Source organism: Neomonachus schauinslandi, chromosome 6 (assembly GCF_002201575.2).
Source record: "Neomonachus schauinslandi chromosome 6, ASM220157v2, whole genome shotgun sequence".
Lineage (NCBI taxonomy): Eukaryota > Metazoa > Chordata > Mammalia > Carnivora > Phocidae > Neomonachus > Neomonachus schauinslandi.
In genome coordinates, this window is record NC_058408.1 from 17,772,790 (window position 1) to 17,795,158 (window position 22,369).

The window sequence follows — 22,369 nt, forward strand, 5'->3', positions numbered from 1 at the left end:
ATTTGACAGAGAGAGACACAGCGAGAGAGGGAACACAAGCAGGGGGAGAGGGAGAGGGAGAAGCAGGCTTCCCACAGAGCACAGAGCCTGATGCGGGGCTTGATCCCAGGACCCTGGGATCACAACCTGAGCCGAAGGCAGATGCTTAACAACTGAGCCACCCAGGTGCCCCTTTACTTAAGATTTTTTGATATTACAATGGTGTGAAAGTGACACACATTCAGTAGAAACTGTACTTGGAATTTTGAATTTTGACCTTTCCCGGGGCTAGATTTATGTGGTAAAGTACTTTCTCATGATGCTGGATTGTGGCAACTACAGCTCCCCGTCAATACACTTACAACCATTCTGTACCCACACAAGCGTCCTGGTTTTCACTTTAAGTACTATATTTGACAAACTATGCTTTATTATAACATGCTTTGTATTAGATGATTTTGCCCAACTGTGGGCCAGTGTAAGTGTTCCGAGCTCGTTTTAGATAGGCTAAGCTAAGGTATGATGTTTGATAGGTTAGGTGTATTAAATGTATTTCTGACTTACAATGGATTTATCAGGATGTAACTCTATGGTCCTGGTTGAGGAAGACCTGTATATAATGCATTCAAATTACAAGCAGCAATAGATATAGTGAGAAATATATTAACAAATGTTACAATTTCTTTTTTACCACATAGCTACTTATTATGCATTACTTGGTACTGACACTTTAAGATACCTTTTGTTTCTCTTCATCTAACAGATAAAAGTTTCAAGAGTGATGCAAATAAATAAAATGTTTATTTGTTCAAGTTCAAGCTTGTCAGACATAATCAAGTACATTTTTAATATTTTATTTATTTATTTGGCAGAGAGAGAATGAGCACAAGCAGGGGGAGTGGGAGAGGAAGAAGCAGACTCCCCGCTGAGCAGGGACTTCCCCCTCCCTATGCGGAGGCTTGATTCCAGGACCCTGGGATCATGACCTGAGCCAAAGGCAGATGCTTAACTGACTGAGCCATCCAGGCACCCCTCAAGTACATTTTAATTTTTTTTTTTTTAATTTGCGAGAGAGAGAATGAGAGAGAGCACGAGAGGGAGGAGGGTCAGAGGGAGAAGCAGACTCCCTGCTGAGCAGGGAGCCCGATGCGGGACTCGATCCCGGGACTCCAGGATCATGACCTGAGCCGGAGGCAGTCGCTTAACCAACTGAGCCACCCAGGCGCCCCTCAAGTACATTTTAAAAGATGGTTTTATGAGGTTGTCAATTGTTTAGCTAAGCTACTCCATGGTGTTGCTGTCTCAACTTTCATTCTGTCTTCAATGACCTGAAACTGACACTAGCCCTTCATACAAGTTCCTTCCCCAGATGGGAGCCCACAGAGTCACAAGGAAATGTAAGTTGGAGAAACGATTTCTCCAACAGCTCTTGGGATCAAAAGTCTCCCCTGCCTCCTAGCGTCTTCCCTTTATGTACTCCTCACGTAAGATTCCTGTGGGGCTTACCAAAATCCTACTCTTTCGATTTGAATTGACCAATCCAGCCTTAATCCGGGCTCCCCAAAGCATTCTACCCACAGACCCTAATAAAGACATGTGCCCATGACCTTGCCTTTCTGTCTGTACTCTGCTTTGACCTCCCTGTGTGGCCCCATGAAACATGATGGGCACTTCTTGCCAGACATATGAGTAATAAATTTCTCAATTCCCATGTCTTCTGTGGTCTGTTCTGGAACTGTGACTCACCAGCTGGCTCCCGGTGCTCTACTTAACAAGTGTCAATTGGCCAAATTCATAACAGAGGTCAATGTCCAAAGAGTTTAGAGATGAGAAGAAATTTCAAGTATTTTTAGTAGTGAATAAATGTCAGACTTATGCTTCTGATAATTGCAGACTAGGTATTTTAGAATAATCCAAACTGGCTTTCACATGTAAGTAAATAAACAGTAAAGAATTGTCAGGCTATAATGTAGGAGAGAAAAGGAATCTAGAGAGATGAGGGCTGCTTCTGCCCTGGAGCTGTATGTTATTTCTGATGGAGCAACTAGTTACTTTTCACTAATTTTGAAGGGTTAATGAGCAAAAGTTGGAGCTGTTAGGGTCCACAAGGTCTGAGGAGTTGGTTTGAATCAGGATACTAAAGTTTGCTAGTATACTAAAGTAGTATGAAGGAATCAAAATTAAACCAATTAGCACATGTAGCCTGGTTGTTATTCACTTAAGTGGCCCAGAAAATCCCAAACTCTGAGTTTATATTAAAGTAATTCAGAATTTTGAGTGCCCTTATCCTCCTTACAGAAGTAAATGATAATCATTTGAGGATGAAAACATCATTCAAGCTTCTAAACACAGTCAAAACAGTGTTAACATACCATATTTTGCAAATACACTCAAAGAGACATAGATAAATGAAGCCAAAATACACAGTGAGAAAAAAAATCAACAAACACAAAATTAAAAAAAAAATTAAAAAAAGATGTTAAGGCAACTAAGAATACTATGTTGGAGGAGATGAAGTTAGCCTGAAATATTCAACAAAAAATAATAACTATAGTAAACCTACACAGATAGAAATTTAAATATTAAAAATGTGAAGAAGAAAAAATAACTCAGTAGATTAGTTTAACAGCAAATAGACATAACTAAGTAAAGAAACAGTGAATTACGAGTAATATCATTAAATAACTAAAATAAAAGTATGCAAGCAAATATTACATACATATATAGATACAGATTTACAAAGATATATAAAGAGAGAGGAGAGAGAGAGATGTGGCATTTGTGTTTGAGTCATTGAGGATATTTGCGAAAATCTAATATATATGTTGGAGCAATGAAAATAAGAGTAGGACAGAAAAATATATAAAAGCTAATTACTAACAGTTTTCCAAAATTGATGAAATATATTAACCTACATTTTCAGGAAGGCAGACAAATTCTCTGCAATGGAACTATAGAAAACCAAAAAAAAAAAAAAAAAAAAAAGAAAAAAGAAAACCAATGAAAGTAAGTTTGTGGAGCTTTACAGTAATGCAAAAAATCTAACAACTAACCATCAGTTCTCTACCTAACAAAAATATCTTTGAAGATAAAGATAAAATTAAAACATTTTCAGACAAAACCTGACAGATTTTCTATCATTTTTTTAAAGTAATCTCTACACCCAATGTGGGGCTCGAACTCATGACCCTAAGATCAAGAGTCGCATATACCAACTGAGTCAGTCAGGCACCCCTCCATCATTCTTTAAACGGGGGCAGCAAAACCCAGCTATTTCACAGTGGTGTCAGTTACCATCAGTTCCACATCTACCCTTCTTTACCCTGCTGGTGATAATGGAACATTTTTGTTTTGCTTTGTCATCTGTAAAGCCTACTGATGGGATTCTGGAAAAGGGTGAGACTCTTCTTCCTAGGTCCTTGGTGTTCCTCTCGGCTGCAACTTTGGTGCACAGAGGCCAGCAGTCGACAGCAGCTCTCTGGGAACAGCTTCCTGTGGCCCCCCAGGTGGCAGCTTCCCAAATAGCTTTCCCAGCATAGTGCATCAGCAGAATTCTCTGCTATCTAGCAGGCCACAAACACACCCTGTCCAGGGAGGTCTGCATCTCAGCTCTGGTGGGTAGGGATTCTTCCAGATTTGTTCCTTCTTTGAGTCCTTGCCTGAAGCCTTAGAAGGATCAGTAGCTGTGCCTTATATTGGCTATTCTTACGTTTTTAGTGCCCTCTTTACCCTTCAGAAGATAATCCCCTACAAGAGTAAACAGTTCTTTACATTAAACTTCTCGTATTCAAATGACTGTGTTGTTTTGGTCTCCTGGACATTAACTGATAATAATGTCTTCCATGGACCTACATTATTTAGTCCCTGGCATTGCTCTGAAATAATCTTCTATCATTTTCCTCCTTGCTTACTTTGCTTTCCTCACAATGTTCCTAGAACATCTTCCTATGTCCATTTGTTTTTCTTTGCTCCCAGAATAGACTTACTGTTAAGTATCTTCTTAGCAAAGAGTTCTTTCCCCATGTTATATGAAATAGTACTCCCTTGGGGCACCTGGATGGCTCAGAGGATTAAGCATCTGCCTTTGGCTCAGGTTATGATCCCAGGGTCCTGAGATGAGCCCCGAGTCGGGCTCCCTGCTCCGTGGGAAGCCTGCTTCTCCCTCTGCCTGCCACTCCCCCTGCTTGTGCTCTCTCCCTCTCTCTATCAAGTAAATAAAAATAATTTTTTTTTAAAAAAAGAAAGAAATAGTACTCCCATTGCTACACTTTTTCTCTTCTTTATCCTGATTTATTTTTCATCAAAGCCCTTACCACCACATGACATGCTATACTAATTTATTTCTATGTTCATTCTGACTTTTTTTTTTTTTTTTACTGGAAAGTCACACCCTTACAGGCAGACACATAGTCTGTTTTGTTTCTGTTTAATAGTTGTGCCTGTGCCCAAATATAGTCCAGCACATAGTAGACTAATTAAATAACTAACTGAATGAAGGAATAAATGCCTTAGTTACTTTCTAGATGAGGAAACTGTCTCAAATATGTTAAGCAATTTGAAGTGTAGTTTAAAAGTTAGGAATTTAAGGTCTTTATAGAAAAATGTAGGTTTAAATCAAGGCTTTGCTGCTTCCACCTATGTATTTTAGGTGTATTTCTTAAATACACAGCACTATATTTTCTTTATCTCTAAAACAGGGACCAAAATAGTAACTGTGCATGTTTAGATTAAATATAATTATTTATATAGCGGGCCTAGTAGAATTCTTGAAACATATTAACAATTCGATGTATTTAGTTGTTTTATAACTAACTACAGTTACAAAACTATACAGAATCATCATTTTTCTGGACAGAGAGAGAAAGAGAGGTTAAATTGCTAAAACACCAAAACAATGGTTGAATTTAATATAAGTTCGTTAATAGCTTGTTCATAAGAATGGACCCTAAAATCAGGTAGACAAAAGATGGGTTAAGGAGGTTCCAAATAAAGTGTTGTAAAGTGAGTGGAATAACCGTGTAAAAGTAATGATGTCAATTTATTTTCTTTAATTGGATCATGGCATCATAGGTGAGAACAAAGACCTAGACAGATGAGAGAGGTGGCCAGATAGGTAGGTAGAAAGACAGATAAATAGGGCGCCTGGGTGGCTCAGTTGGTTAAGCGACTGCCTTCGGCTCGGGTCATGATCCTGGAGTCCCTGGATCGAGTCCTGCATCGGGCTCCCTGCTCGGCAGGGAGCCTGCTTCTGCCTCTGACCCTCCCCCCTCTCATGTGCTCTCTCTCTCTCATTCTCTCTGTCTCAAATAAATAAATAAAATCTTTAAAAAAAAAAAAAAGACAGATAAACAGACATACATAGGTACATATTTACATATCTAAATCCATATATGAATAGTTAGATTTTTTAATACTCTTAAATATATTTCTTTGTTATTGAAACAGGATAAGACTATCAGTTGTGCTATTTTTAAGACAAATCAGTGATTGCCTAAAACGCTTATGCTTAAAATTCAACATTTTAATTTTGTGTCTAGTTTTAAGAAATTGAGGAAAATACTTAAAAATATGAAATATAAAACTTTCTCAAGCAATTTGCTTTTGAAAATAACTTTGTGAGCTCTTTGAATGCAATTGATACTTCATTTTGGCTAAATGTTTATTAGTAGAATCTTGCGTCAGGTGGCTTTTATCGTTCCATATTTTAGAAGCGAATGGCAATAAGTTGATCGATAGTCCTAAAGATGTTATTGATGTGAAAATGTTTGAGACAGAAAAACATTACTGGTGTCCACCATCACACAGGGAAAATGAAATAAAGATCTTGTATAATTATCTCATTAATTCAGATTACATTTGTGCCAACCGAAAACATTCCTAAGTACTAAATTATAGTTATAAACACATTAATTAAAAGATTATATTCAATGTGAAATAATTCCTCTAAATAAAAGAATTGATTCATTTAATTAAAGTCCTTTTTTTGTTTTAAATTGGTTATTTACTAACAAGTAAATGCTAATGAAAAGACAAAGGTAAGAATACTGAAATATAATCGGGTGTTACTTATATAATCAGGCCTTGTAAAAATAAATACAGCTAAACTTGTTAAATTTAGTGGTAAAAATGTACTGGCATTTACAAAAATTAGTATTAACTTGGGGAATCTCTAAACATGGGGGCATAACTATGGATCTGTTTTCTTTTTCTTTTTCTTAAATCTTATTGATTTATTTGACAGAGAGAGACACAGCGACAGAGGGAACACAAGCAGGGGGAGTGGGAGAGGGAGAAGCAGGCTTCCCGCTGAGCAGGGAGCCTGACATGGGGCTCGATCCCAGGACCCTAAGATCACAACCCAAGCTGAAGGCAGACGCCTAATGACCGAGCCACCCAGGAGCCCCGTTTTATTTTTCTAATATTGATCTTCTTGTGCTATGTAAGAATTTTGTTTTATTCTCTCATTTGATGACAAATGGGCCTTGTTTCATAAGTTTGCAGTTAATCTTTTTTTTTTTAAAGACTTTATTTATTCATTTGAGACACAGAGATACAGAGAGAGAGAGAGCATGATCAGTGGGAGAGGCAGAGGGAGAAGGAGAGGAAGAAGCAGACTCCCTGCTGAGTCAGGAGCCCGATGTGGGGCTCGATCCCAGGACCCTGGGATCATGACCTGAGCCGAAGGCAGATGCTTAACCATCTGAGCCACCCAGGCGCCCCAAGTTTGCAGTTAATCTTAATGGAATAATTTCATAATAAAATTTCAGTATTATTTGTATTAAAATCTCATTCTCAAACTCCATTCAAAGTTTAGTTCATTTGTTTGTATACCAATGGGCTTAAAGTAGGGGAGAAAACTTGTCTGTGCTTCTTAGGCTCTCCTCTGTCTCTTTCTATGTGTTCCTACTCTGGTTTAGGGGCAGGAGTTAGAAGAGGTGAATCTCCTTATGTGGCCTCCAGTTGCCAGTTATTTTGTCTGATTAATCCTCACTGATGAGCCCTCTACTGGCTTTCATGATGGGGTACTGAATGGATTCTTCTGAAGTCTGTGGGGGCCTCCCCTCCTGAAATGGAAAGCAGAGCTCTATCTAGACTTCTTGTTCCTCTTCTCTTCCCTCTCCAGTTCTCACCGTATGAGGTGCACCTCTCATGCAATGGTAGTAAGATACCCTAACCTGGTGAGTGCCTCTTTCAGAACAGTCACCAAGGTGGCTCAGGCCCAGATACTTTCCAAGGTGAGTTCTTACATTCTGAGTAACTCAAGCTGTGGAAATATGAGGGGTGTAACTGGGGCAGGCTCTCTACAGATTTTCCTGGGGACAGGTTTGTGTCAGTGCTGGAGGCCAAGGTGATTACACACACACATCCATTCATGGGATCAGCCTTTGCTGTTTTACAGTAATCTTCTGGAATATCTATCATCCAGCTTTGGGAAAGAGAACCCCTCCTTTACAAAGAGGAGAAAATTACCTCTTTACAAGTCCCCTAACTGCTAAACAGGTCAATACACTTTATTCCCTCTTATTCTTTTTTGCCAAAAGCTGATGAGAACAGTAGTCATGGTAATTTGGGCAAATGTACTGATCATAGTAAACGCTGCAGGGAGTTGGCAAGTGTTGACTGCTAAAAAGAGCTCTTATAACTTAAAATGTGGAAAATATGGTGATTTTCCCATTAAATTGGACTCTAGTTTGTCTGTCTCTGAAAATTTTTATTTTAATTCTTACTGCATTGGATCATTCAATCTATATCTGTATCATCTATATTTACCTTCTTAGCTATCTAAACATATATAAAAATAAACATAGCTTTATTAGAAGTCCACAGGTGGGGCGCCTGGGTGGCTCAGTCGTTAAGCGTCTGCCTTCGGCTCAGGTCATGATCCCAGGGTCCTGGGATCGAGCCCCGCATCGGGCTCCCTGCTCCGCGGAAAGCCTGTTTCTCCCTCTCCCTCTCCCCCTGCTTGTGATCCTGCTCTCACTGTGTCTCTCTCTGTCAAATAAATAAATTAAAAAAATCTTTAAAAAAAAAAAAAAGAAGTCCACAGGCAACTGTCGAATCTATATGCCTACTAGGAATTTTAATGAAAAAAAAAAAAAAACAAACACAACATTCTAATCTCCCTCTAGAGGAATTTAAAAATAAGTATTGGTTCTTCCTACAATAATGAGAGAACATGGGAGGAGGATGGTCTCTTAGCTCAATATTCTATCTCAAGCTTTTGATAATGATCTCCTTTGCTGATGGTTCCCAACGACAAGGCTGTTCCAGCAATTTTTTAAAAAAAGATTTTATTTATTTGAGAGAGAGAGAGCACACACATGTGGAGGGAGAGGCAGAGGTAAGGGGAGAAGCTCGCTCTCCACTGAGCAGGGAGCCAGACATGGGACTCACTCCCAGGACCTTGGGATCATGACCTGAGTCAAAGGCAGTCATTTAACCTACTGAGCCACCCAGGTGCCCATATTCCAGCAATTTCTTAATGGTTGCTATTTGTGAAAGTATTTCTTTACAGATGCACAATTTTTCTGGTGATCACTTCTGTATGATTTCACAACAAATTCCAGGATCAGCAATTTTCAGGACAATGATGATAAGGCTGACTATGCCTGGTGGCGGCAATCATATTTATTTGGAATTTCTTACTATTCTAAACAGTAATTGAAACTTTCACTTAAGATCTGTGAAATCACTTTCCCCTAGTTTTTCTTATATCATTATGTTCATTCCATCATCTATATCTATATATATCATTTATCTATCTATCCACCTATCTATCTATGTATCTATCATCTATCTATCTATCTATCTATCTATCATCTATCTATCATTTGTGCATCTTCTTTCTCGGCTCAAATTATAACTGTTGCTGTCTCTCAGGACTTTTAAATTTGCCTTTAAGAGGATTTTATCCTCATGCCAAACTTTCTTCTGTCTTCAACTGCCACATATGTTATAATGACTTTCAAAATCAAATATTAGGCTCAGACACTTTTGTGCTCCAGGTCCCCATAGATATCAACTCACTCAAAAAATGATATGTCATCTCTCACCATCTAGTGTTATTTTGTGGTTTATTTTTCAGTGTGGAGATCCATTCCAGATTCTTTATTTTACCTTACCTCTATATCTACACAACAACCAAGTTCTTCTGATTCCAATATTACACTACTCTAAGCCATTATTTCCTTTCCATTCTATCTTTGTTTAATTGAGTTTTTATTACTCCTAACCTGAATTATTCTTGTAGGTCTTTCTTTATAAGGTGTGCTATATACTGTCCCCTCAACACACAACCAAACAAAGAAATAATCCACAATGCTGCAACAATGATTTTGCCAAATACACTTATAGTTTAAATAATCCCTAAAAATTACCACTCTTGGGTGCCTGGGTGGCTCAGTTGGTTAAGCGACTGCCTTCAGCTCAGGTCATGATCCCAGGGTCCTGGGATCGAGTCCCGCATCGGGCTCCCTGCTCTGCGGGGAGCCTGCTTCTCCCTCTCCCACTCCCCCTGCTTGTGTTCCCTCTCTCGCTGTGTTTCTCTCTGTCAAATAAATAAATAAAATCTTTAAAAAAAAAAAAAAAAAAAAAAATTACCACTCTTCAATTTGTCATTAAGCCCAGACTAAACTTTTATAATATTAATAAAGAGACTATGACCATCAACAAAATAGTTTTTTGGAAATAAATTTGTTAAGATTACTTATTGATTCATCTTAATCACCACTAATTTCATATATCTTTCTCATTTATTTCAAAGATTGAATATTTCTAAAATAAGAGAATCCACATATTATAAAGTCAAAATATGTTTATGTTAAATATCACAGAAAACTGTGAACTAGGAACATTTAACATGAATAAAACACGTAATTGACTTAACATTAAAAAAAGTATATGCTCCCCAGAAATTTCCTATAAATGCATTTTAATTTTCAAGTACTCATGTACTATTACATGTAAAATATGTAACTTTTTCCATATTTACTAATAAAATGCAATTATTTTCTGGAATGAGAGAACACATATTAGAAATAATTGCCAATTTTAAAATTAAAACCAATTCTGCTATTATCAATCTGTATCCAACTACTTGTATGAAACTTTAAAAAAGTGGAAAATCTGGTGAGATACAACTATATATGGTATGTAATCCACTTCTTGAACTGTTCACTTTAAACTTCAAAATGAAAAAGCAGTAAGTCCATTCACTTATTTCATCTATATCCACCATTAGTAATGATATTAGTATTTCATAAATATCACAAAAATAATAAATAAGAGCCAGGGACTGATCTGTGGTTCAAATAACAAGGCATCCACAGTTGTTATATAGAAAGACCATGCCTGGGAAAGTTGTAATTCTCTATAAAAAATAATCTAGGGATCCTTATGTCAATTAAAAAAGCTGGAAAAAAGTAAAAAGCAAAAATAAAACAAAAGAATGAGAAAAACTCAGATAATCACTTTGATTACTTGAATAGATTTTGATTAATTGGATATTTGATTGGGTATGTTTAATTGATATTTGACTGCTTGAATGGATATGGAATAAAAATTTGTAGAAATGGAAGAAGTGCAGTTTCACAGTAAACAGTTTTATTACATAATTCGTGATCTCATACCTACTTTGAAGCAGCTGCTACAGTCTCAAAGCACTTGGTATTGCCATGTAATTTGCCATACTGTCTTATTTACTGACACTAGATTGCTGTACAGCAAGGATAAAATAAGAGTTTAAGGGGGAGTGCCTGGGTGGCTCAGATGGTTAAGCGTCTGCCTTCAGCTCAGGTCATGATCCCAGGGTACTGGGATCGAGTCCCACATCGGGCTCCCTGCTCTTTGGGAGCCTGCTTCTCCCTCTGCCTCTCTCTCTCCCTCTCTCTGTCTCTCATGAATAAATAAGTAAAATCTTAAAAAAAAAAAAAAAGAGTTTAAGGGATATTGTATTTGGTGACTTTTTCCAGTGAATGACTATTGGAGAAACACCTGTGGTCAGGCATTTTAGGCCAACCCCCTGAGAAAATGGGAGATTAATCATTCCAATTCAAGACAGACTTTTATTTTACTATTGCACATTGCATGTAAGTCATACAATTTCAAAGGGTTTTACATTAATTCAATATAACCTCAAAATTTCAATGCACTAGTTTTATGTATCTGCCTTTCCTAAAATTTTTGTTATAATTTTAAATATAGGGCATTAAACACTAAACTTTATAAGAGAATTCATCACATGCAGACCTGGACTACAAAACATATTAAAAGAAGAGCTTCAGACAGAAGGGACATCTTCACCAGATTTAACTTAGATTTACAGTAAGGAATGAAAATTAATGTATGAGTAAATGTGAAAAATAACATTATATAAGGGCATCAGAATGTAGGATAACTGATAACATTGTATCATGGGGAAATACTAGATATAATTATAAGATATATAATAGTAGCCAAAGAATGAAGACTATAGGAATTGTACTGTGGCTATATATTTAATTCTCTCAGCTTTCATTTATCTAAAAATGTATTCATTTCATCCTTATTTCAAGAATAATTTCAGTGGTTATAGAATTTGAATTGACTGTGTGTCTTTGAGTGTGTGTGTGTTTGTGTGTGTATGTGCTCCCTCGAGCACTTTATAAAGGTCATTCCATTATGTTCTCCCCATCCATTGCTTTCTTGGGAAGTCAGTAAATTTTCATAAAATATCAGCATAGCAAAATTTCACAAAGTAAACTCTTAATAATCGTAATATCTGTAATTATTAATCACAGCTCAGACACTCAATCATCAATGGCTATTTCATTTTACTTACATTTCAGGAAACTTCATAATGCTTTGAAGAAATCTGTGCAAAATCAGTTTAAACAAATAGCCCTAATTATGAGTAATACTTTCAAATTTTTAAGCAACACAGTACATTAGGTTGCTGTGCCAGGGGAAAAAAAAATTGTACCAAAAAAACTGTTAGCTAGAACTTAAGGATTAAAAAGGGGTGGGAGACGTTCATAAAGATATTTTATGGCAATGAAGTGACTGTTTATAAGTGAAATTTGAAAAAAAGAGTTCTAGAAAATTAACATTCATAAGATTATAATCATATAAAATTTTCCCTCAATGCTTTTTCCCTTGGAAACCATAAATGCTGTTAACAAAAAACCAACTAGCCAACCAACCAACCAACCAAATGAACAAACGAACAAAAGCTACAGCAAAAGAACAAAAAACAAAAAACAAAAAGAAAAAAAAGAATTGTGTTAGAATAAGACTTGGTGAGCGCCTGGGTGGCTCAGTTGGTTAAGCGACTGCCTGCAGCTCAGGTCATGATCCTAGAGTCCCGGGATCGAGTCCCGCATCAGGCTCCCTGCTCGGCGGGGAGTCTGCTTCTCCCTCTGACCCTCCTCCCTCTCATGCTCTCTGTCTCTCATTCTCTCTCTCTCAAATAAATAAAATCTTAAAAAAAAAAAAAAAGAATAAGACTTGGTTTTGTATATTTTATTTTAAAGGCAGAATTTCTGCCCTCCGCCCTGTGGAAGGAGTAGATCATTGATTTATTAAGACACACTAAGCAATAACTGTCAAACATGCCATCCAAATTAATTTAATTAAGTACTTGACTCATTGATTTCATAACTTGTGGTTTTGAGTGGACATGAAACTCATCCAATACTCTTAATTGAAGAGTCATAGCTAGCCACTCCAAGGATAATTTGAATTGAACAAATTTATTATATTTGACCTAGAATTAAATATAATCCAATTAGGCAGAAATTTCTCACTTTTAAATATACTTTAACTTGCACAATAATCTAAATTAATACTATGATAATTTTTCTAGAAGTGATGTTTTAGGTTCTATATCTATATAAGGTAGATGAAAGTGAGCACTGAGCTATTCATAGATATTAAATTTATAATTAGAATTGAACACTGCAAAGTAATCAGTAAGCATGGACCCATACTGATAATTAAGATTGCCAAGTTTAATATTTCTGATGTGATCTTTCAAAAAATACAAATGAAATACTTCTTTTATTCCAGGCATCTTTTCCCCAAACTGTTTTGATATCTGGCCATTAATGCTGGCTATATAGCTTTTACAGCCTGATGGTTCCAGTGTAATTGGATTTTTTTTAATGTGGAGTTTGTGTCAAAGTGTCAAAAAAAAAAATCCAAATTCCAAAGATGGTCGAAAGAATGTCCACCTGCCCAAAAGATCCAGGCAGAAATAGTTTGACCTTTTCTGACTTTGCACTGGAAGTTATCTAGACCACTTATGCCATGTTCAAATGGTTGAAGTAGTTGCAAGCTAACCCAGATTCACTAAGAGGGGACTAGACACCACTTTTGTTTGGGGAATGTTAAGTTCATAATGTAGATCATGCAGGATGAGGGATATTGTTGAAGTCATCTTTGGAAAATACAATTTGTCACATGAATACAAAAATTTGAAGGCAGTACATAAGAAGAGCTGTTTGTGAGAGATGGTGGCATACTTCTTCTGATTTAACTAGATGGAGATAGGGGATAGGGGATAGACAAGAGCATATCAAGGTGAGGTAATTGTCCATAAAAACATGAGATACGGGTGCCTGGGTGGCTCAGTTGGTTAAGCAACTGCCTTCGGCTCAGGTCATGATTCTGGAGTCCCAGGATCGAGTCCTGAATCCGGCTCCCTGCTCAGTGGGGGGTCTGCTTCTCCCTCTACCTTTCCCCTCTCGTGCTCTCTGTCTCCCATTCTCTCTCTCAGATAAATAAATAAAATCTTTAAAAAAAAAAACAAAAAACATGAGATACAAAGACTCAAATGGTCAGCATCAGTTTCATAAATCAAGTCTCATGTTTGTTCATGGTGATGGTATGGCTTTAAATGGACTTGATAAGTTTGCAGAGAATGACTCCAATGTAACTGTCATTTCAAGTTCTTAAGATATAAGTAACTGGGGAATTTTAATGGACATGCAACATTTTTAAAGTCTTAAAATCACGCTAGAGAAGAACAAAAAAGGGAGAAAATTAGAAACCATGTAGGAATGTTTCAATTATACCCTTTTGTTTTGTAAAAAGTCAATAATGGTATATCCATTACTGCTGTGAAATATTTATCTTTGAAACCAGAGATAACAGAGATGGTATCAGTGAAATTCTAGTTTTAAGCTGAGAGACTGAAAAAATGCAAACTCTTCCCCTAACAACAATAAAAAAAAATGATCTTGGAGAATAAATTCTAATAAATATTAGATGAGTGTTTAACTCAATTATAAAAAGGAAAAATATTAACTTTTTCCAAAAAGCCCTACTCTAATTTTAAACTATTGATTGCATGCATTATTAATGTTTGATCATATAGTAAATCTAAAAGCTAGACTCAAGAGATTTAACTAAAATCTTTACCTCTGACAAAAAATAATATAATAGATAGGGGCATCTGGGTGGCTCAGTCAGTTAAGCATCTGCTTTTGGCTCAGGTCATGATCCCAGGTTCCTGGGATCAAGCCTGCTTCTCCCTCTCCCTCTGCTCTCTCTCTCTTTCTCAAATAAATAAAATTTAAAAATCTTTAAAAAATATTATAGATAATATAAATACTTGGAGTGTGGGAATATAAATTAAAGACTATATACATATAGTGGAAGAAGGGACAAAAACAAGACAAAGTGATACTTGTTCTGAGTCTCTTGCAGACTTATATACATCCATTAAATATAGGACCCCTTAAGGCTGGCTGCTTTTCCTATAGGGAACATGGCTTTTTTTCTCTTAGGTGGGATTTTCCAGGAAATGAGCTCTGAGATGAAAATTTATTGCAACGGACTAACAGGATGTATTCTCATGGACAACACTGGTAAGGGAATGCAGGAAGGACTGAGCAGAGCAAGAAGTTAAACTATAATTTAATTGCTACAGAAGACCGCCTATCCCAGTTTGCTTGTGACATTCTCAGTTTTAGCACTGAAAGGCTCAAGTCTCAAAAACACTCTGTCTCAGACAAACCTGGACAGGATCATCCAATTCCATATGGAAGTCCAGAATTTGCATGCCTCTTCAGAAATGTGTTCATCTGGGGCCAGGGGGCCATGATCCACATTGACTAGACATTGAGAGACAAGCTATATCTCAGGAAAGGGTACAACTTTGGGTGACCGGCTCCTTTCTGCTAAGAACAATTCTCTAATGTCTCAAACAGTTCACATTTAACATAATTATCATTGAATTCATAAAACCTCCCTCCAATCCTGATTTTCTCTCCTTCCTTAAATAGCAGCTATAGCCTTCCCCATTCTCTCACCCTCTGAATTTTAAAACCTTCACTACATCCTGTAAATTGTAGCTCCTAAATAATTTTCTAATATGTCATTGTACCTTTCTTTCCTTTCCTTAAAAAACAAACAAACAAATAAACATATACTGGGGATATAAAGGAACTGTATCACTTTGAAATCTAAGTTGTAAGACTGTGCACTTTATAATGATTTTTTCAGATCTTCTTAGGAGTTTCATAATACATGAGAATATGAGAGTAGTAACTACTATTCCTTGTGGTAAATCTTCATGTATATATTAGCCACTACATTCACTAAATTATTTTCATTGAATTTAAACAGAATGTTTTCGTCTCCACTAAGTCTTAATCAGTGGAAATAATAACAAAGATTAAATCCCAACTGGGGCATAAAGATTATAATTCATATGAGAAAAGGGAAGGGGAAAAGAAAAGAGGTACTATGCAGGGGAAAATATCAAAGACCTGGCTGGAAGCCAACACAACCCTGTGGAGTGAGTTCTGCTGTGGCAGGGGGAACCACTAGCTAACAGAGATTAGCCTACACCATTTGACCATCTGGATATGAGCAACATGTCTTTACTTCAAAGATTTTGCCTTCTTTTCTCCTTGTGTTTAAAAAAGCCCATTTTGCATGGTTATTCTGCAGTTGGAAAAAACCTCAGCACTCCTGAACACTCAAAAATGAAGGTGAGAGAATTGACAACTTTTTGGTATCACTAGGGAAAAGCTTTAACTGTGATAATGGAGAAACATTAAACTACTTTCAAATTGCTCACTTAGCTAAAACAGCAATACATACATCACATCTGTTGCAATAGGGTTAATCCAGAGGTCATAAAATTGTAATATTTAGGGGTGTCTGGTGGCTCAGTCGGTTAAGCATCCAACTCTTGATTTTGGCTCAGGTCATGATCACAGGGCTGTGAGATGGAGCCCAGTGACAGGCTCCCTGCTGGGAGTGAAGCCTGCTTAAGATGCTCTCTCTCTCTCCCTCTCCTTCTGCCCCTCCCCCACCTCCCTCTTAAAAAAGTTATAATATTTAGCAAAATATCTTTCATTTTGGAATCAGAGAGAAAATATTACAAATCTTGGTAATGCACAAGATACAACCAGGATCTGTATTAAATGGAAAAAGATATTGAGAAAAAAACACTGCCTGTTTTGGAAAGAAAAAAAATATATGTCTAAATGGATTTTTCTACTTTAATTTTTTAGTTTTAAGTTTCCCAAATGACAATTTTGGTTAATAATTTCCCAAATGGACCAATTAATCATTATTCAGAAGACTTTGTACTACCTTGCAGACATATATATATATTTTTTTCTTGTACCCATCATCTCATATAGTCACCATTTTCATGTATACATAAAATGAAATATTACTCAGTCTTAATAAAGAAAGAAATCTATATTTGCAACAACATGGATGAGGCTGAAGTACATTATGCTAAGTTAAATAGACCAGACACAGAAAGACAAATACTGCATGTTCTGACTTATATGTGGAGTTCAAAATAGTTGAACTCAGAAGCAGATAGTAGATTGGTAGTTGCCAGAAGGTGGGGGGATGGGGAAATGAGGAGATAGTCAAAAGGTACAAAGTTTCAGTTATGAAAGAAGAGTCAGTTGTGAGGGTGGTGACTATAGTTTACAATACAGTATTTTTCTACTTGGAAATAGCTAAGAGGGTAGATCTCAAGTGTTTTCACCATGAAAGAAAGAGAAGAAAGGAAAAGAAAAGAAAAGAAAGAAAGAAAGAGAGAGAGAGAGAAAGAAAACAGTAATTGTGTGAAGTGATGAATATGTTCATTATCTTGATCACCATGATCATTTCATAATGTACACATATATCAAAACTTCAAGTCATACACCTTAAATATATACATTTCTTAGTTGTCAATTATATCTCAATAAAGTTGAAAACAAAAAAAGACTGTAACATAGTAAATGAACTTAAAATTCCAAGAATAGTGATTCTCATCAAAGCATGTGAAAGAACAGGAGATGTTTTAGGAGGGTAGATATTAAATTTAATTGCTTGAAGGCAAGTATAAAAAATAGAAGTAGGCAAAAATTTAAAATTGTTTCAAAACTTATAAGTGAGGTTACTAGAATGTATACTTATTGGTAAGCCATAGAAAATAACCTAATTTTGGCCTACCTGATTCTGAGTTGACTTTGTAGACCTTGTTAATCCTGACATACAGTATAATGTATAGTACTAATGGAGGCTATTATCCATGTGGTTTTAAACACTCCATTATGTTCTAATAGATGCCACCATTCCAGCAAGCATCTATGGAGTGTCTACTATCCTAATATAGGGTGTTAGCAATGGCAACATTCTGCTTTTATCAACCTGTTTACCAGCCTTGAAAACACGAAATTGATACACAGAGCTTAGTAGGTGCTCCCTTCCATCCATCAACCTGATCCCAATGGTCATAGAAGATGGTAGAAGTGCATGATACAAATATTCTTTATAATTTTCCACATATTTTAAAAATTGTGAAAAACAGGGACACTAAGAGCTTAAGTTGGAATCATGTGCCACCCTTTAACATTGTGTGACACTAACCTAATTATTAATCTCTCTGTTATTCAAATTCCGCATCTGTAAAATGGGATTTTATAGAACCCCTCTCAAGAGGTTGTGTTGAAAATTAAAGATTTATCTCTATAAAGTACTTAAGCAGCAGAAGGCAAAAGGTGACAATGATAATGATTTTAATGAGGATGCCCATGGGGCAGCAAAGATAGAAGGAAATTAGTAAAAGAGAGGCCAGAGTATCAAGATGAACGTTTGGTTACATAGGTGATGAATCATTCATAAAGGAGAGGTTATGTTGTACTTTTCATGAAGGAATGCTGTGATCTCCCATATTGAAAATAGCCTTAGAAGTCATTAGAAAAGAAACTCCAAATCTCTCTTATTTCATTACCCTTGTCAATATTTTTATTAAATATCACTACATATTTATTTTTCTAGATGAGCATGTTTCTCTGCATTTACTAGACAGAATTATTCATTTAGTTTTTAATTTTAAAAAGTTAATAAAAATGGATAATAGCTTCACAGGGTAACATTTATATACATAGATATATTTGTGTGTGTGTGTTTATAAATATGTGTATATATTGAATCTACTGTGAAAAATTCATTTCTTACCTTCTTTCTTCACCCTTCTATTTCCTGTTCCTTCCCACATAGGTAACCACTGTTACTACCTTTTTTTTTTTTCTGCATACCTTTCTCTCTAGAGTTTCTTCATACATGTAAAAGTAAATGTAATGCAATACAGTATAATATAACATACAATATAATAACATATGTATACATGGTTCCCACACCCCCACAAACATCATCCTTAAAAAGTAGCATATAATGTGAATTATTTTGTACTTTTACTGGTTAGCTTTATACCCTAGAGATCTTCCCATTTCAGTGCCTAAGGTACTGCCCCATTCTTTTTTGGAGTTGTCTTGTATATACCAAGATTTATCTAACCTGTTTTCAACTGATGGCATTTGGGAGGATTCAAACATTTATAATCCAAACGAAGTTTGGATAGCTCCCCCTTCTGTAACCCTCAGTTTGTATCCCAGAGTCCAGAGTCTCTCATGGTTTGTCTCCCTCTCTGATTTCTTCCCATTCTGTTTTCCCTCACTTCCTCTATGGTCCTCTGTGCTCTTTCTTATATTCCACACATGAGTGAAGCCATATGATAATTGTCTTTCTCTGCTTGACTTATTTCACTTAGCATAATCCCCTCTAGTTCCATCCATGTTGATGCAAACGGTAGGTATTCATCCTTTCTGATGGCTGAGTAATATTCCATCATGTATATAAACCACATCTTCTTTCTTATTCCCTACCAAAGATCATAGTTATTTTCTTCTAAGTTTATTATTAAGCCAAAGAAATGGTCTCTTACTATACATGTATTCATACATGTGGCTTTTAGTTTTCTTCTTTCAGTACAAGGTCAAGAGCACTGGTATTTTCCTTGGTTTTCTTACAAAAAGCGTGTCATGTTGTTTTGGGGAAAACTTGCATTTTCATATTTCTTTAACATGGCAAATGCTTTTTATTTTACTTTCTATTAAATATAATTGGTATTTCTGTACTTACTATATATAGGACCTTCATTGGATACTTATAGCTTTATACTGAAACTTAAAATTTTTTATAATTTCAATGGACAGTTTAAAATTATAATTTTAGCTTTTTTAATAAAGAATAAGACACAAAGCACATAAGAAGTTTATAGTGTATATACTATAGTGTATATACATTATATATACAGTATATTATATATACTATATATTATATATATAGTATTGTATATTATATATACTATATATTATATATATAGTATTGTATATTATAGTGTGTATACATTTCTTCTGCAGCATGAACTCTTCTTTGAAATCTGATGGAACAAGGATAGTCACCTCAAAGGTATTGATGCTCTTATGGAAAATCTAGAGAATCTCCTTGTTTATTTTATACAATCATTTTAAAAGGAATTCAAACTAAATCTTTTTTTTTTTAAGATTTTATTTATTTATTTGACAGAGAGAGACACAGCGAGAGAGGGAACACAAGCAGGGGGAGTGGGAGAGGGAGAAGCAGGCTCCCCGCAGAGCAGGGAGCCCGATGCGGGACTCGATCCCAGGACCCTGGGATCATGACCTGAGCTGAAGGCAGTCACTCAACCAACTTAGCCACCCAGGCGCCCCAAACTAAATCTTGATGTTAAAAGTGAATGGGATTCTATTTTTAAGTTGAAAGAGTTTACTTTTGTTCTGGTTTAGTTCTTGAATAAAGTGATAAAGTAATTGTATTATCTTGCATATCAGCAAATAATGTACAAAGCCACTTTTATTGACTTCTTTTGATAATGGTAAGCCTTTTCTAAGTGCTTTACATATTCAAATTTATTTATGCTTTATATTGACCCTTAAATTAAATCCTATAATTATCTTTTTTCTACAGGTAAGAAAATTGAAGCACTTACAAGTTAAGTACCTGCCCAAAGCCAACAAATTCAAAGCTGAGATACAAGCCATTGCACTCTGTCCCAGTGGAACTGGTGGATAGGATGCATTCTATGACCCTACAAGTTAGAGTTGGTGGGCAGTTGATCACAAATTAACATCATCGGTGTCAAACACACCTTGCAGTGTGCTTTCAGCAATCTTTTCTCTGTTTGCAACATAATTTATACTTTTAACTTGCTATTCTATTTATCTGATAATATTGTAGTGACTGAAGGTAAATCATGAACTTCATGTACTTTCCTAGGATTGGGAATTAATTTTTATTGATCTTACTTTTTAGGTGATTGATGTTTGGTGACCGATATATAACTTTGGAATGGGACTTAATGTCATGTTTAGCATACAATTCCTTGCCAAAAGTCAGTCTGCCCTTTATACAAACTAACAAAAAAAAATTTAAAACCTGATGTTTAAATATTGAATAGAAGGAAATGTGTTAGGGTTGTTAAAAACAAGTTTTAATGATAGTTCTAAGCTTTACAGATACGGTGTTTTAGGCTCCAAAGTGCAGTTTTGCTGAAACTGCTTCTGTCTGTCTTGATACAAAGTACTCAACATAATAAGTTTTACTCTACTACATGGAAAATGATAGGGTGTAAATTTTACAGTTATTTTTTATTTGATGCTTATAGAACCTTTTAGCATTGACAAGTTGAAGTTTATTTCAAATAAATTTGGAATTAGAGCTGATTTATTAGTGCTGTATATTGTGAATTACATAGGCTATATATTTCAAGATATAGATATACATTGCAATTGCAATATAGAAAGAGATTGCTTATTTTACCATGGCAGGATTATTTTGCTTTAGGGAAGGAATATTAAATTCCACAAATATTTGTTGAGCCTATTTCTCTGCATTGAAGAAAGTGCTTCTCCCAAGTGTTTTAAACTGAAATGATATATAAAATTTGGTACTTCCTTGTGTGAGGTGCCACCCCTACACCAGAATCTGCTCTAACTTTGGCTCACACTTCAGGCGGAATGATCTATCTGCGAACTCTATCATGTGGCTCTATTCTGGGTTTTTATGTTAGTATGTGGATTATATATGGAGGGACCAAGGGTTGTAGCCTAAAAACAGATCGTTCCTCAAAATAACACAGGGGTTCTTTCAAGTTGTCTTTGGGTCATATCAGGCATTTCTTGCTTTCTTGACTCCTATAACTCGCTAGAGGTACTTGACTACATTAATTCAAATTTAATTCTGTCAACAACCTAATGAGATAAATATTATTTCTCTTCATGTTACGAATGAGGAAACGGGACAATTTGAGGGTAAGTAGAGTTAGTAAATGACCATAACCTCTACCTTCTTCATGTTTTCATGACAGTTTGCCTGAGAATAATTATAGCAAGCATTTGTTTTCATTCATTTTATTGAAATAAATAATGTAACAATAAAAAATGCAATTGGAAATTCTTACTCTTCTCAGAATTATTGGCTATAATCCACTACTTCTTTTGGTAGAAACTGCTATGAGCAAAAATCAAAGCAGCTTTTTCAGAGCATATATATATATGCAAATATATATATATATTTAAAGATTTATTTATTTGAGAGAGAGAGTATGAGTGATTGGGGTAAGGGGCACAGGGAAAGAATCCCAAGCAGACTACCCACTGAGTGTGGAGCCTGGCTGGGGATCAATCCCAGGATCCCAAGATCATGACCTGAGTAAAACCAAGAGTTGGATGCTCAACTGCCTGAGCCACCCAGGCACCCCTTATATGTATATTTTTAAAAATGGTGTAAATAACTAGGGATGTATTAGAGCCAGCTTACCCTGGCTCATTAAAGTACACTGTTAAATTTTCAGAGATTTTACAAGTCTTTTAAAATGCAACCATTATTTAAAATTAAATTATATGAACACACAATATATGATTATAAGCAAAAATGATAAATACTCAAAACTCATTCACCAGTTTTTTTGTAAGTTTACTACATTAACTATGACGTATGTTATTGAAGTTATTTATGTGTATTGTAGCTCTATGGTGAAATACTAAGCAATAGGATTGTGCAATGTTATTGA